Source organism: Podarcis gaigeae, assembly GCF_964106915.1.
Source record: "Podarcis gaigeae genome assembly, chromosome: 2".
NCBI lineage: Eukaryota > Metazoa > Chordata > Lepidosauria > Squamata > Lacertidae > Podarcis > Podarcis gaigeae.
The window spans coordinates 11,964,513-11,978,211 of NC_139679.1; the positions used below are offsets into that span (position 1 = coordinate 11,964,513).

At 45.8% G+C, this 13,699-nt stretch overlaps 1 long non-coding RNA gene across 1 annotated transcript; it reads left to right on the forward strand.

The window, feature by feature from the left end:
- Positions 1–5,386: 5,386 nt before the first annotated feature.
- On the forward strand, positions 5,387–10,167 carry LOC310838595. Its single transcript, XR_014561070.1, has 3 exons — positions 5,387–5,543; positions 8,288–8,504; positions 9,711–10,167. It is a non-coding gene; the product is annotated as an uncharacterized lncRNA (long non-coding RNA).
- Positions 10,168–13,699: the final 3,532 nt, after the last annotated feature.

A 13,699-nucleotide genomic window follows, 5' to 3' on the forward strand; every position in this document is an offset into this window, starting at 1 on the left:
GAGGCGCCGCCCGCCGGAGGCAGAGCGTCGCCGGATTGGCCATAGAGCCCGCAGCCGGCCAGAGGGGCGGAGCCTGTCGGAACCTGTCGGGCTCCCCCTGCCGTACGGAGGGCGGCTCTGTCAGCCGCCAGAGGCTGAGACTTTTAACCGCTCTGCGGGGAGACGCGCCCACGGAAGGGCCGTGGCGTAGTGGCAGAGCGCCTGCCTCGCAAGCGGAAGGTGCCGGGTTCTAGATCCTGGAGCGGCAAGGTTGGGATCCCCATCTAAAATCTTGGGTTGGGCACTGCCAGTCTGTTTGTAGCTGAATGTGTTGTTGTTGTTTAGGGATCCCCATCTAAAATCTTGGGTTGGGCACTGCCAGTCTGTTTGTAGCTGAATGTGTACCTTCCAGTATTCCACCAATGCCCACTCACATCACAAAGAGCTCATAACCCACCAGACACTGGAGAGACCCGTCAGGGGTAACCGGGGACCAATGGTATCAAATATTATGGGAAGCAGCCTTATCTAACCAAATAAACTGAAACCGACAGGGGGACAAATAGAAGAAGACGCCTTCACCCTGGTATGATTCCCCTTTATCACATACACAGCCCAACAAGACAATAACAAGAATCGGCTGACGGCATACGAATCGATCTAGCAAACCAGATCCAAAAACACACACATATCCCACGCGCACACAAAAACAAATCTCACAACAGCCAACCGAAGACAACCAACCTCACCCTAGGCCACCCCCAACCTCTCTCTCCACCAAGGAAATGCAACAAGCAAATAGTAAGACAACCCACACAAGTGACACTGACACAAAACGCCACACATACACTAAGTAGAAGAATAGAAGCATTGCCACAGTTTTGTATATGTATTTAAGCTGCATATGTAAGAGGCTCGTTTATAATTATATTTTGGGAATGATTGGTGATTTTATGTAGCAGCATTGCTTTATGCTTTGTGGATCATATTATGTTCTAAATCAAGCGCCCTGCTAGGAGTTGTTTCTTTTTGTTTTCCTGTGTAGTAAATAAATAATCAATTTTAAAATGGTGCGGTGTGAGCAATTTTTTTTTGTCTGAAAGTGTGGCCCAGAGATAAATGTCTGAGAACTACTGGTGTAGATAGTACAGGGAGAAATGGACCCCACAGGTCTGACCTTGGCAGAAGACCACTTCCTAGGATTGTGGTTTAGACGTGGGCAGACTAATGCTGGAATGATAGTGTGTGGACCACCAGCCACTTTGTCTCTCATTGTCATTGGCACGACTTCTTTCTTTCTGACAGATTTGCCATGTCCCAAGCAACCGAGAGACAAAGCACCTTTCGCAATAACTATACGGTAGTTTCTGTTATGAGTCATGGGGCTGTGGAGAGTGTATGGCTTTTGCTTTAATTTTGATACTCAGTGCTTTATAGATTGTCATTGTTTCACTGATTGCTAATTATTCTATATGATTTATGCTGCATTTCTGATCTTCCATTATGCTCTGTCACATTATTATTATTTATTGTCTGTAAGCTGCTTAGGGATTCAATTTGAATGAAAAGCGTCGTACAAATATAATTCATACACCCATCCATCCATCTGTCAACACCTGGAAATTGTCCCTTGTTTAAGCTCCACTCGCCCTGTTGCTCAAACTTTGCTCCCTGCCTTGCCCTAGTACCCTGCCTCTTGGGTTGCATTTCGCTTCAGTGTTTCTTAACCCCCTGCCTTTTCCTGAATTGGTTTGTACTAACTTTGGTTAGTATTGGTGGTTGTGAGTTGGGACAAAGTTACTGTTCTGGACCATACGCTTGCATCTTTGTAGTAAGAAGCAGCTATAGAATAGAAGGGCTCACTGGTTGTGAGAAATCCTCTTTAGCCCTGGAGCAGAAGAATTTACGGCTGGTTAATTTGTTGTTAGGGGTGCGGGTGGCACTGTGGGTTAAACCCACAGGACTTGCCGATCAGAAGGTCAGCGGTTTCAATCCCCGCGACGGGGTGAGCTCCCGTCGCTCGGTCCCTGCTCCTGCCAACCTAGCAGTTCGAAAGAACATCAAAGTGCAAGTAGATAAATAGGTACCACTCCGGCGGGAAGGTAAACGGCATTTCCGTGCGCTGCTCTGGTTCACCAGAAGCGGCTTAGTCATGCTGGCCACATGACCCGGAAGCTGTACGCCGGCTCCCTTGGCCAATAAAGCGAGATGAGCGCCGCAACCCCAGAGTCGGTCACGACTGGACCTAATGGTCAGGGGTCCCTTTACCTAATTTGTTGTTGCATGTGTGTGCATTTGGTGGCTAACGGTTTCCTGTGAAGCCTTTGGCATAACCTCAGAGTGCAATGAGGTTGAGGGTTGCAGAATTGAAATAATCACACATTCTTCTCTCCTTTTCTTCTGTTCCCCATTTATTTCCCTCTTCCTTTGTCAACCACTGTGCATCTGAATCCTATCATTGGGTGGATTGGAAGCTAATACTATTCTAGAAATGTAGTTTTTGTGCTGATTTCCAGTTGGCTAGTCTGTCAAGGCAGGAGCCTGGCTTTTCATATGTTGTAAAGTACTACATAGACCAGGGTGGCCTTCCAGATGTAGCTGACCTCCTATAAGTCTGAGGCAGTATAGTCAGTGGTTAGGGATGGTGGGGGTTGCAGTTCAGCAAGATCTGGGAAGGCCACAGGTTCTCCAGCCCTGCTTTAGCAGTTTGGTTGCTACTTCTGCATGGTTGCTTCTCATGCCACACTGGTAATGTAGGAAAATAGAGAACAAACGCGAGGGGCGTATTATGCTGGTAACTGCCTACAGCAGTGCCATTTGCTCCCAGCTCTGAAAAATAATAATAATAATAATAATAATAATAATAATAATAATAATAATAATATAATAAAAATAAATTTTATTTATATCCCGCCCTCCCCAGCCGAAGCCAGGCTCAGGGCGGCTAACAATAATCAAATAATCAAACAATCAAATAATCACACATTCAAAATATTCATTATAAAAATTAATTAAAATCAAATTAATGGCAACCAATTAAGCAATATTCTATGCAGGTTGCCAGAGGAGGGAGTCAGGCTGCGCCCTGACCAAAGGCCTGGTGGAACAACTCTGTCTTGCAGGCCCTGCGGAAAGATGTCAGGTACCGCAGGGCCCTAGTCTCTTGTGACAGAGCGTTCCACCAGATTGGAGCCGCAGCCGAGAAGGCCCTGGCTCTAGTTGAGGCCAGCCTAACCTCTCTGAGGCCTGGGACCTTGAGGATGTTATTATTTGCAGACCGTAGGTTTCTCTGTGGGGCATACCAGGAGAGGCGGTCCCGTAGGTATGAGGGTCCTAGGCCGTATAGGGCTTTAAAGGTTAAAACCAGCACCTTAAACCTGATCCAGTACTCCACCGGGAGCCAGTGCAGCTGGTATAGTACTGGGTGAATGTGATCTCGCAGTGAAAACCCCATAAGGAGTCTCGCCGCGGCATTCTGCACCCGCTGGAGTTTCTGGGTCAGTCTCAAGGGCAGCCCCACGTAGAGCGAGTTACAATAATCCAGTCTGGAGGTGACCGTCGCATGGATCACAGTGGCTAGGTCAGGGCGAGAGAGATAAGGGGCCAACTGCTTAGCTTGGCGGAGATGAAAAAATGCCGCCTTTGTTATAGCTGTAATCTGCGCCTCCATAGAGAGGGAGGTATACACAGTGTTAACTCTGCAGATGTGTGATGGTAGAGAACAAACCTCCAGTATTCCTGGAGACCAAGAGTATGCCTTGTCAAAGAGCTTTAAAAAACAAAACGGCAAGCCAGCAACAACTTCCTTATATATAGACAGCCCCATTTGTTGTGCAATAATGTGCATTGGTTGCTGGTCAGGCATACTCACCCATGATGAGACAATAGTTTGTGGCACAGTAATTTAGGTGGCAAAAGCCTTCCCGAATCATAGGAGTTGGAAAGGCCACCCAGAGGCAAATAATGAGTTTTCACATACTCGTCAGCTCACAGATGAAACTCATACAATTCCGGTCACTGAGCACTTCCAGACTGCTGCTATTTTGAGGTGAGATTCAGTCAGATACAGTGGTACCTTGAGTTAAGTACCATATTTTTTGCTCTTTAAGACTCACTTTTTCCCTCCTAAAAAGTAAGGGGAAATGTGTGTGCGTCTTATGGAGCGAATGCAGGCTGCGCAGCTATCCCAGAAGCCAGAACAGCAAGAGGAATCACTGCTTTCACTGCGCAGTGATCCCTCTTGCTGTTCTGGCTTCTGGGATTCAGAATATTTTTTGTTGTTGTTTTCCTCCTCCAAAAACTAGGTGCGTCTTATGGTCTGGTGCATCTTATAGAGCGAAAAATATGGTACTTAATTCGTTCCGGAGGTCCGTTCTTAACCTGAAATTGTTCTTAACCTGAAGCACCACTTTAGCTAATGGGGCCTCCTGCTGCCGCTGCGCCGCCAGAGCACGATTTCTGTTCTCATCCTGAAGCAAAGTTCTTAACCCGAGGTACTATTTCTGGGTTAGCGGAGTCTGTAACCTGAAGCGTATGTAACCTGAAGCGTATGTAACCTGAGGTACCACTGTATTTAAAATGATCCAGATGCTAATTCATAATAAAACAGAAATGCAGGACCTAAGGTGCAATAGAACACAGGCTCCTTTACCTTTATTCTTTCAGCAGAGGAGAGGATTTTGCCAACAGTAACTTGTTGTACCACTGTACCACCAAATTCAGGTTCCACAATTAAAGGCGATTTGGTGCTTTTGGGCAAGAAACGCACTTCTCCAAAATGGATGTTTTGCAGCAAGGAAAGCGATGAAGAAAACGTACAGGAAGGTGTGGGATGGCAGTGACTTGATGTAGCAACCTCCTTGCAAACGCATCTGAACAAATGCTCAGTAGAAAACAACAGCTGGCATGGTCTAACCCTGTAAACTTAGTGCCAACGAATTGGGGTGTGAGATTAAGAAATAAAGGAAAAATTACAAGCAAGGGTGTGCCTCAAACTCAGTCTGGAAAGTCCCCATGAGCTGCGTACACAGGATAAAGAAATCCAAGGGGCGTAGGCCCATATCTGATAATAGATGAAGTGGTTAGTGTAGAGTGGACAATGTATTAGAAATGTGTTGAACTCTGATAAGTAGATTGTAAGCCAAGCCTCTGAAAGAGGGGCGGCAGCTGTAGGGATAAAACTGCTGTGCTTATGCCTGATCGAGGCCCTTCGTATCTACGGGTACGGAGGGTCTGCCTTTGCAAACGCGACTAATAAAAGGGTTAACCTTATATTGAAGTCCTTTGTCTGTTTGTTTCCACGAACGACTTCTCACAATTCTGGCGCCCAACGTGGGGCCCTTGACGGGTGGCTCGAGCGATACTCAGACCCCGGGCAGGCGCCCCTCCGTCCTTTCGGAGTGGCTCGGGGCCGGGATTTGTTCATAGCAATCCACAAGGGCTAAGACAGGACTCAATATAGGTGGGAGAGACAGTCTCGATTATCAGCGGTCAGGGACCGCGAGAGCCCAGCGGGGACGCCCGCCTGTTCACTAGTCGCGAGAAGCGGCGCTGGACTGTATTGGGTGAGTAGACGTGAGAATTTTTGTAAACTGTGTTACGGGGCGGGGGTGAGAGACTCGTCTCTTGAGTGAAAGAGAGGTTCCATATGGACGCGTGAGTGTGGATCAGGGCTCTGCCCTGACGAGAGGATTAGCTTGCGGTTCCGTCTATCCCACGAGGGAAGCGGCCAGGCGATTCCGTGTTATTGTGATAGAAAGTGAAGTTGGAGACATTGTAAACCATGGGTAAGGGTCAGAGTAAGAGACAGAAGGAGATAAATGTGAAGGGTCCTATAGACCCTAATAGTCCATTAGGGCAAGTATTAATACAATGGAATGAGGATTATATGAGACAATATACAGTTGGTTTGTCAAAAGTGACTATGATTAACTTCTGTAGGGTGATTTGGCCAAAATACCCTATAGGGTCGGACAAAATGTACAACTGGAACCCTGAGGGGGAGACTGAAAGGTATTGGATGACACAATTGAAAAAGTACCTTATAGAAAATAAGAGAAAGAAAAAGAAAAAGAAGTGAGGCAGGATTCTATAAGATTATTGAACTGGTTGGGAAAATTAGGAGTAAAAGTGTCAAAGGAAAAACTGCAGTTCGTGCAAAAGAAAGTAAAATATTTAGGGCATCTGTTGGAGGGAGGAACAAGAAAACTAGACCCAGAGAGAGTCAAGGGAATTTTAGAACTGCAACCCCCAAGAAATAAAACAGGAGGAGGATGTTAGGACTACTGGGATACTGTAGATTGTGGATAGACCAATATGCAAAATTGGTTCAATTTTTAAATCAAAAACTCATTGGGGACGAAAAGGTAACATGGGAACAGGAGGATGGATTAAAATGGGAAGAAATAAAAAGGACTCTGATCGGGGCCCCGGTCTTAGCACTGCCCAATCTTCAGCAACCGTTCCACTTGTATGTAACGATCGGTTCCCAGACTGCTGTAGGGGTCTTGGCCCAAAAGAGAGGGGGGCGATATCAGCCAGTTGCATATCTTAGCAAAACCTTGGAACCAGTAGTACGGGCATGGCCCACCTGCATCCAGGCGGTGGCAGCAGCGGCTGTATTGGTGGTTGAGAGTAGAAAATTGACTTTTGGTGGGGCCCTAATAGTTCATAGCCCACATCAAATATCTACTGTGATGACAGGGGCAGCCTCCACCTGGATGACGGACGGTCGCTTAGTAAAATATGAAACTATTTTGAGGACAAGCCCCAATATTACTCTGGGAACCGACCGAAATTTAAATCCAGCTGAGTTTCTGATCGGGGAAAGAAAAGAGTGGGAGCCAGATGAACATGACTGTATGAGTACTATACAATTAATGTCAAAAGTCCGGGAAGATTTGTCAGAAGTGCCCCTGGCGGAAGGAGAAAGATGGTACACTGATGGTTCTAGTTATGTTGAAGAAGGGAGGAGAAAATCAGGATACGCTATAGTTAAAGAAGATGGGGAAATTCTCGAAAGCGGGGCTTTGCCGGCAACCTGGTCGGCTCAGAAATGTGAAATCATGGCCCTGACACGGGCTCTCGAGTTGGCAAGGGGCTTAGAGGTAACCATATGGACAGACTCCCGCTACGCATGGGGGGTGGTACATACTTTTGGTAGAACTTGGCAGGACCGGGGATATATATTAAGGCAGATGGAAAACAAATAGAGCACATGGCATTGCTAGAAAGGCTATTGAATGCCCTTACTGGACCAGAAAAGGTGGCAGTGGTTCATATTTCAGCCCACACCAAAGGAACGAGTCCCGAAGAAGTAGGAAACAGGTGGGCTGATTTGAGAGCGAAGGAAGCCGCCAAGGGCATCCCTAGAGCCGCACTGGTTCAACAATATAGTTTGAAAATACCTGTCTTGACCAAAGCGGACACAGAAAACCTGGTTTTTACCCCCCAAGAAATTGATTACATGAAGAAGGAGGGATGGAAACAGAGGGATAATGGATGGGAAACCCCAGCAGGGCAAGTGGTAATACCAAAAGCTATAATGATGGGGATCCTAGAAAAGGTGCATGAGGGTGGGCACTTCGGGACGGAAGCAATGATCAATATGGTAAAACCCCTATATTGGAGTAAGGACATGTGGCCTATGGCACATGCCATAGCCTGGAAATGTTTGATATGTCAAAAAGTAAACAAGACCAGGGCCAAAACAACTGAGAGAGGAGGGAGGCCGTTAGCAGTATGGCCTTTCCAAAGAGTGCAGGTAGATTTCACTGAACTACCCGAAAGGGGGGGGGGGGCAGAAATATTTATTGGTGTTCAAGGATCATCTCACGGGGTGGATGGAGGCTTTCCCTAGCAGGAAGGCGACGGCACAAGTGGTTACTAAGGCTGTTCTAGAACATATCGTTCCCCGGTATGGTATAATCGAGGCCATAGATTCAGATAGAGGTACACACTTTACCCAGAAAGTGTTACAAGAAGTGATGGCAGCCCTGGGAATTAAATGGGACCTCCACACACCATGGCATCCTGAAAGCAGTGGGAAGGTAGAAAGGGCGAACGCAGAAATTAAAAAACACTTAACTAAATTATACTTGGAAAATGGGCTACCCTGGACGAAAAACCTTCCCCTGGCTTTGTTAAGAATACGAATAGCACCAAGAAAGGACCTGGGAATCTCCCCCTTCGAATTGGTGATGGGAAGACCATACCTAGCCCAGCTGGGTCAGCCCCTGGTAGAATTTAAAGATTTGTTTCTAAGAAAATATTTGCGGTCACTCTCCCAGTCTTTGTTGTCTCTTCATAGACGTGGCGTTTTGGTCCAGCGTCCTCCACTATTGGAACATCAGCACACATTTCAGCCTGGTGACCGGGTCCTGATAAAAGCGTGGAAGGCGGAGAAGCTACAACCTGCTTGGGAAGGTCCATTCCAGGTACTGCTTACCACCGAATCTGCAGTAAGGACCAGAGAGCACGGGTGGACTCACTATCATAGGGTCAAGAAAGCTCCGCAAGATTGGAGGGTATCTGTTGATTCAGACAACCCACTAAAGGTGACGCTTACCAATCAGGGAACCAGGAACCAGAGAGGACTCAAACGCTGACCTTAATGTGCCTATTCTGTGATTGCAAGTGCTTCTATGAATGTTGTTGTTGTGCCCATTGTGAGTGTTGTGTATTATGCGTGCATTGTACAAGGTTATGTAACATAATCTTCATAGAGGACATAATTATCCAATATTGCACAATCACCTTAGAAGGAGAGGTCCATTGTAGTCTGACTAGAATCCCTACAGTGGTGCAAGCAGTGGACCAATTAAGACAGAAACAGTGACAAGGGAGGGAGTAAAGAAAGTAGTGATGGGAATTGGCCTGTTGATTATGTTAAGGGGTGTCACGGCCAAAGAAATTCAGAATTGTGACCAGTGCATCCAGACTACTAAGACTGGGACTATGATTACACGAACTCTAATGTATTACAACGTTGCTCCAGAATGTGTGAAAAAATTAGATCCCTGTGTCCATAATCAGACCCAATATTTTAGATGCAAAACTAGAGAAAATAAGACAGAATGTTACGAGCCCCTAGCAGTGGGACCCATTACGTCCAGCATATATGTATATGGATATAAAGGGGGAAATGCAACCCTGTATGTTTATGGGCTAAGGAACGTCCTTCCACTAGCCCCAAATATATTCATTTTGGTTTAGGGATAGATGGAACCGGAAGGGATCCCTATGGGTATCTGATCATAAAAATACATACCACAAAAGTTAGCAAAAAGCCCATTTCAGTATATGAGAGCTTCGAGGAAGAAATACAGCAGTTAAACAACTTACCCCTACCCTCAAGAGCCCATAACATGTTTTTAAGCCTGGCTGAGACCATCGCCAAAGAGTTAACTGTGAGGAATTGTTTCGTGTGTGGAGGGACAAACATGGGAGACCAATGGCCTTGGGTGGCTCACGAGGTAAATTACACTGAGGTCTGGAGAAATGAAAAGAAATACACATACCATCATCCAGGCAATGAGGTCTGGCAAATATCAAATAACCTGGTGGGAATGGAATGCTTTGTCAGGAACGCGCCAAGTACAGAGGGGAGCACCAAGGTGGGAGATACCCCTTGTGTGGGACAGTGGAATGATAAGCAATGGTGGAGTTCAGATAACAATACCAGAGAATGGCCACCTGCATTAGCTAACATGATTAACATGACCTTTCTCCAGGACCCCCAAAACACCTCGAAGGAATGGACAACCCCAGATGGATTTTATTGGGCATGTGGGGGGTATGCATATAACAGGCTGCCTCTAAATTGGGTAGGGTCCTGTGTATTGACCACCCTTCGACCCAGCTTCTTCTTACTCCCTTTAGAGACGAAAGCTAAGCTGGGTATGCCTGTATATGAAGAAATTGGGCCCAGGAGAAAGAGGGCGATTCACATAGGGACATGGCAGGATAATGAGTGGCCCCCCGAAAGAATAATTCAATATTATGGTCCCGCGACTTGGGCTAATGATGGAACAGCGGGATCTTTTGGGAGGGACCCAATTTATCTATTAAATCATATTATTCGCTTACAAGCTGTAGTAGAAATTATAACTAATGAAACCGCTGCCGCTTTAACAAAACTCGCTAAGGAAAGTGCAAAAAGCCGTACCTATATTATGCAAAACAGATTAGCGCTCGAATATTTATTAGCGAAAGAAGGCGGGGTTTGTGGAAAATTTAATCTAACAAATTGTTGCATTGAAATAGATGATAGCGGAAGGGTAGTAAAAAAATATAGCTGACCGAATGATAAAGTTAGCGCATGTTCCTGTGCAAACATGGGAAGGCCTTAACTTCAAGGAATTATTCAGCTCATGGTTTCCAAAATTACCTGGATTACAAGCCATTGTAGCTTTAATTGGGTTAATAGCCGCTGGATGCGTACTAATCCGCTGTGTATTGCCCATTTTCGTTAAGACTATTAACAACTCACTCTCCCTAATAGCCCAGCGGCATGTAACCACTCAACTAATGGCAATGAGATACGAACCCATACCGACAGATGAGGAGGAGAGAAATCACTGGGAGCAGCTATGTGAGTTTGAGGCAAGGTATCAAAAAGAGGGGGGATTGTGAGATTAAGAAATAAAGGAAAAATTACAAGCAAGGGTGTGCCTCAAACTCAGTCTGGAAAGTCCCCATGAGCTGCGTACACAGGATAAAGAAATCCAAGGGGCGTAGGCCCATATCTGATAATAGATGAAGTGGTTACTGTAGAGTGGACAATGTATTAGAAATGTGTTGAACTCTGATAAGTAGATTGTAAGCCAAGCCTCTGAAAGAGGGGCGGCAGCTGTAGGGATAAAACTGCTGCGCTTATGCCTGATCGAGGCCCTTCGTATCTACGGGTACGGAGGGTCCGCCTTTGCAAACGCGACTAATAAAAGGGTTAACCTTATATTGAAGTCCTTTGTCTGTTTGTTTCCACGAACGACTTCTCACAGGGGCGAATGCTCAATAAACAGGTCATCTGGAATTGATCCCCCCTCTTTATTTTGCGAAGCACTGAGCTGAGAGCAGTTCACGTCGGATTGCCAGGTGTTTGATAATTTCCGTTTTTGCAATCGAGACAAACAGCAGAAACAGGAGGATTTTCAAGTCCCTGATGATGGACTATCATCAATCATTATATCCACAGGTCAACTTCAGCCTTATTCAGCCCTGCTTTAATTATCCCTGTGTACTGCTGCAGCCAGAATTAGTCATCTCCATGATGCATTAACATAAGAAGGACAATTAATTCCCAGCACCACATGTCTCCGTTAAATGAAAATTCAGAGGACAAAGTAAAGTCATTAATGACACCAGATAATGCAGAAGGCGAGAGCCACTGCCAAGCAGTCTCTAGCTGTTCTTTAGGAAACGGTGTGTTACACAATCAACATATAAAATATGTAAGGAAGGAACATTTGGCTCATCACTTAACACAGTCTGGGCAGAATACAAGGGTCTCCTTCCTTTCAAGAGATATGTGGCAATGATAGAGGCTTCTGTTTGGGGGCTTTCTAGACAACGAACACCGCTGCCCGCCAAATGCATTAACTGTACTCCTGTTTGTAACTTTAAAACAAATATCAAAGAGCTGCACAGCCTTCAAAAAAAAATGTTTACTCCCCCCCTTCACAAAATGGCTGCTTATTGCTGCAAAAGAAAAGGGCTTATTTGATGTTTATTTCTTTGGTGCTTGCATTTATTTATTGGATAAATCCCACCTCTACCTCAAGGTGGCTAACAAATAGTAATTCACAGAGAAATGTAATCCTTAATCACCCCCCAGTGTACACTTAATCAATTAACAGTATCTTCAACTAATAATTTTGCCTTTTATCTATAAAGTCAGTGATTCAGAGCAATTAATTTGTTACTGCCTATTTGTGCAGGTCTGAATTTTATTCTCTCTCTCTCTCCCCCCCCCCCCCCAATTTCTTCAGTCTGGTTAATGAGCTATAGCATTACTTGAAATCCTTTTGACCATGCTTCACTTTATAGGGGAAGCCAAAGAGCTCAGTACACAGAAATAAGCTGATTAAATTCATTGGGGTTTACTCCCATGTTTTAGGGTTTTATGGTTGTAGCCTAAATGTAATTAGAAAGTGTTTTTTTCAAGAACAGTTTTGCAGCTGACAGGTACACCAAGGAAACCGTTAATGTCTAACGAACTTGTTAAAATGCATACATTTCCTGTAACAGCATCACAAAAGGTGCAGACACAGAGGGGGAAGTGATGTCATTCACCATGAGTGATGTAACAGGCGCTGTTCAATAGGTGCCTGCGAGTCTCAGGCAAGCATAGAGAACACAGATACAGTGGTACCTCGGGTTAACTACTTAATTCATTCTGGAGGTCCCTTCTTAACCTGAAACTGTTCTTAAGTTGAAGCACCACTTTAGCTAATGGGGCCTCCCGCTGCCACTGCACCGCTGGAGCACGATTTCTGTTCTCATCCTGAAGCAAAGATCTTAACCTGAGGTACTATTTCTGGGTTAGTGGAGTCTGTAACCTGAAGCGTATGTAACCCGAGGTACCACTGTACTCAAAACTGCAATGAATATTCCAGCTGTGAAGGATTTCCCTTTTTGTCAGCAAGAAATGTTGAAATTTGAGTGTTGGGAAGAATGTGACCGTCCCGCAACCTTGAGGGAATCTATCTGGTTTCCCACTATAAATGTGTAGTTCTGTTTTTGTTGGTCACTGCCCCTCTGAGAACAATGAAAAGAAAGAGATTGCAAAGTGGGAGAGCTTGCCAGCCTTTGTTTTTCTAGACTAAGATTGGAGGCATTCTTCGTATCTTTCCTGAGATGATAGCATGGTTCACATATTAGAAGAGTGAGATTTGCAAGGAGTCAGTGCCCACAGGGCCTCACATCCCCAATGAAGAAGAAGAAGAAGAGTTTGGATTTGATATCCCGCCTTTCACTCCCTTTAAGGAGTCTCAAAGCGGCTAACATTCTCCTTTCCCTTCCTCCCCCACAACAAACACTCTGTGAGGTGAGTGGGGCTGAGAGACTTCACAGAAGTGTGACTGGCCCAAGGTCACCCAGCAGCTGCATGTGGAGGAGCAGGGAATCGAACCCGGTTCCCCAGGATTACGAGACTACCGCTCTTAACCACTACACCACACTGGACATTGAATGGAGGAAGCAGCCAACACAATGGTTCCATTCCGTTCCAAGCCTCTTGTGACACATTGGGTTGCGCTGGCGGCACGTGCAACTAAAGCAGGATGAATGCTCATTGTCATATAAAAAGGTAAAGGTGGCCCCTGACCATTAGGTCCAACCGTGGCCAACTCTGGGGTTGTAGTGCTCACCTCGCTTTACTGGCCGAGGGAGCCGGCGTACAGCTTCCGGGTCATGTGGCCAGCATGACTAAGCTGCTTCTGGCGAACCAGAGCAGCGCACGGAAACGCCGTTTACCTTCCCGCCGGAGTGGTACCTATTTATCTACTTGCACTTTGATGTGCTTTCGAACTGCTAGATTGACAGGAGCAGGGACCGAGTAACGGGGGCTCAGCCCGTCGCGGGGATTCGAACTGCCAACCTTCTGATCGGCAAGTCCTAGGCTCTGTGGTTTAACCCACAGCGCCACCTGCGTCCCCTTCATTGTCATATAAGTGCCTCATAAATCAGAATGAATGCTCAGTGAAGACCAGACATAGTCTAA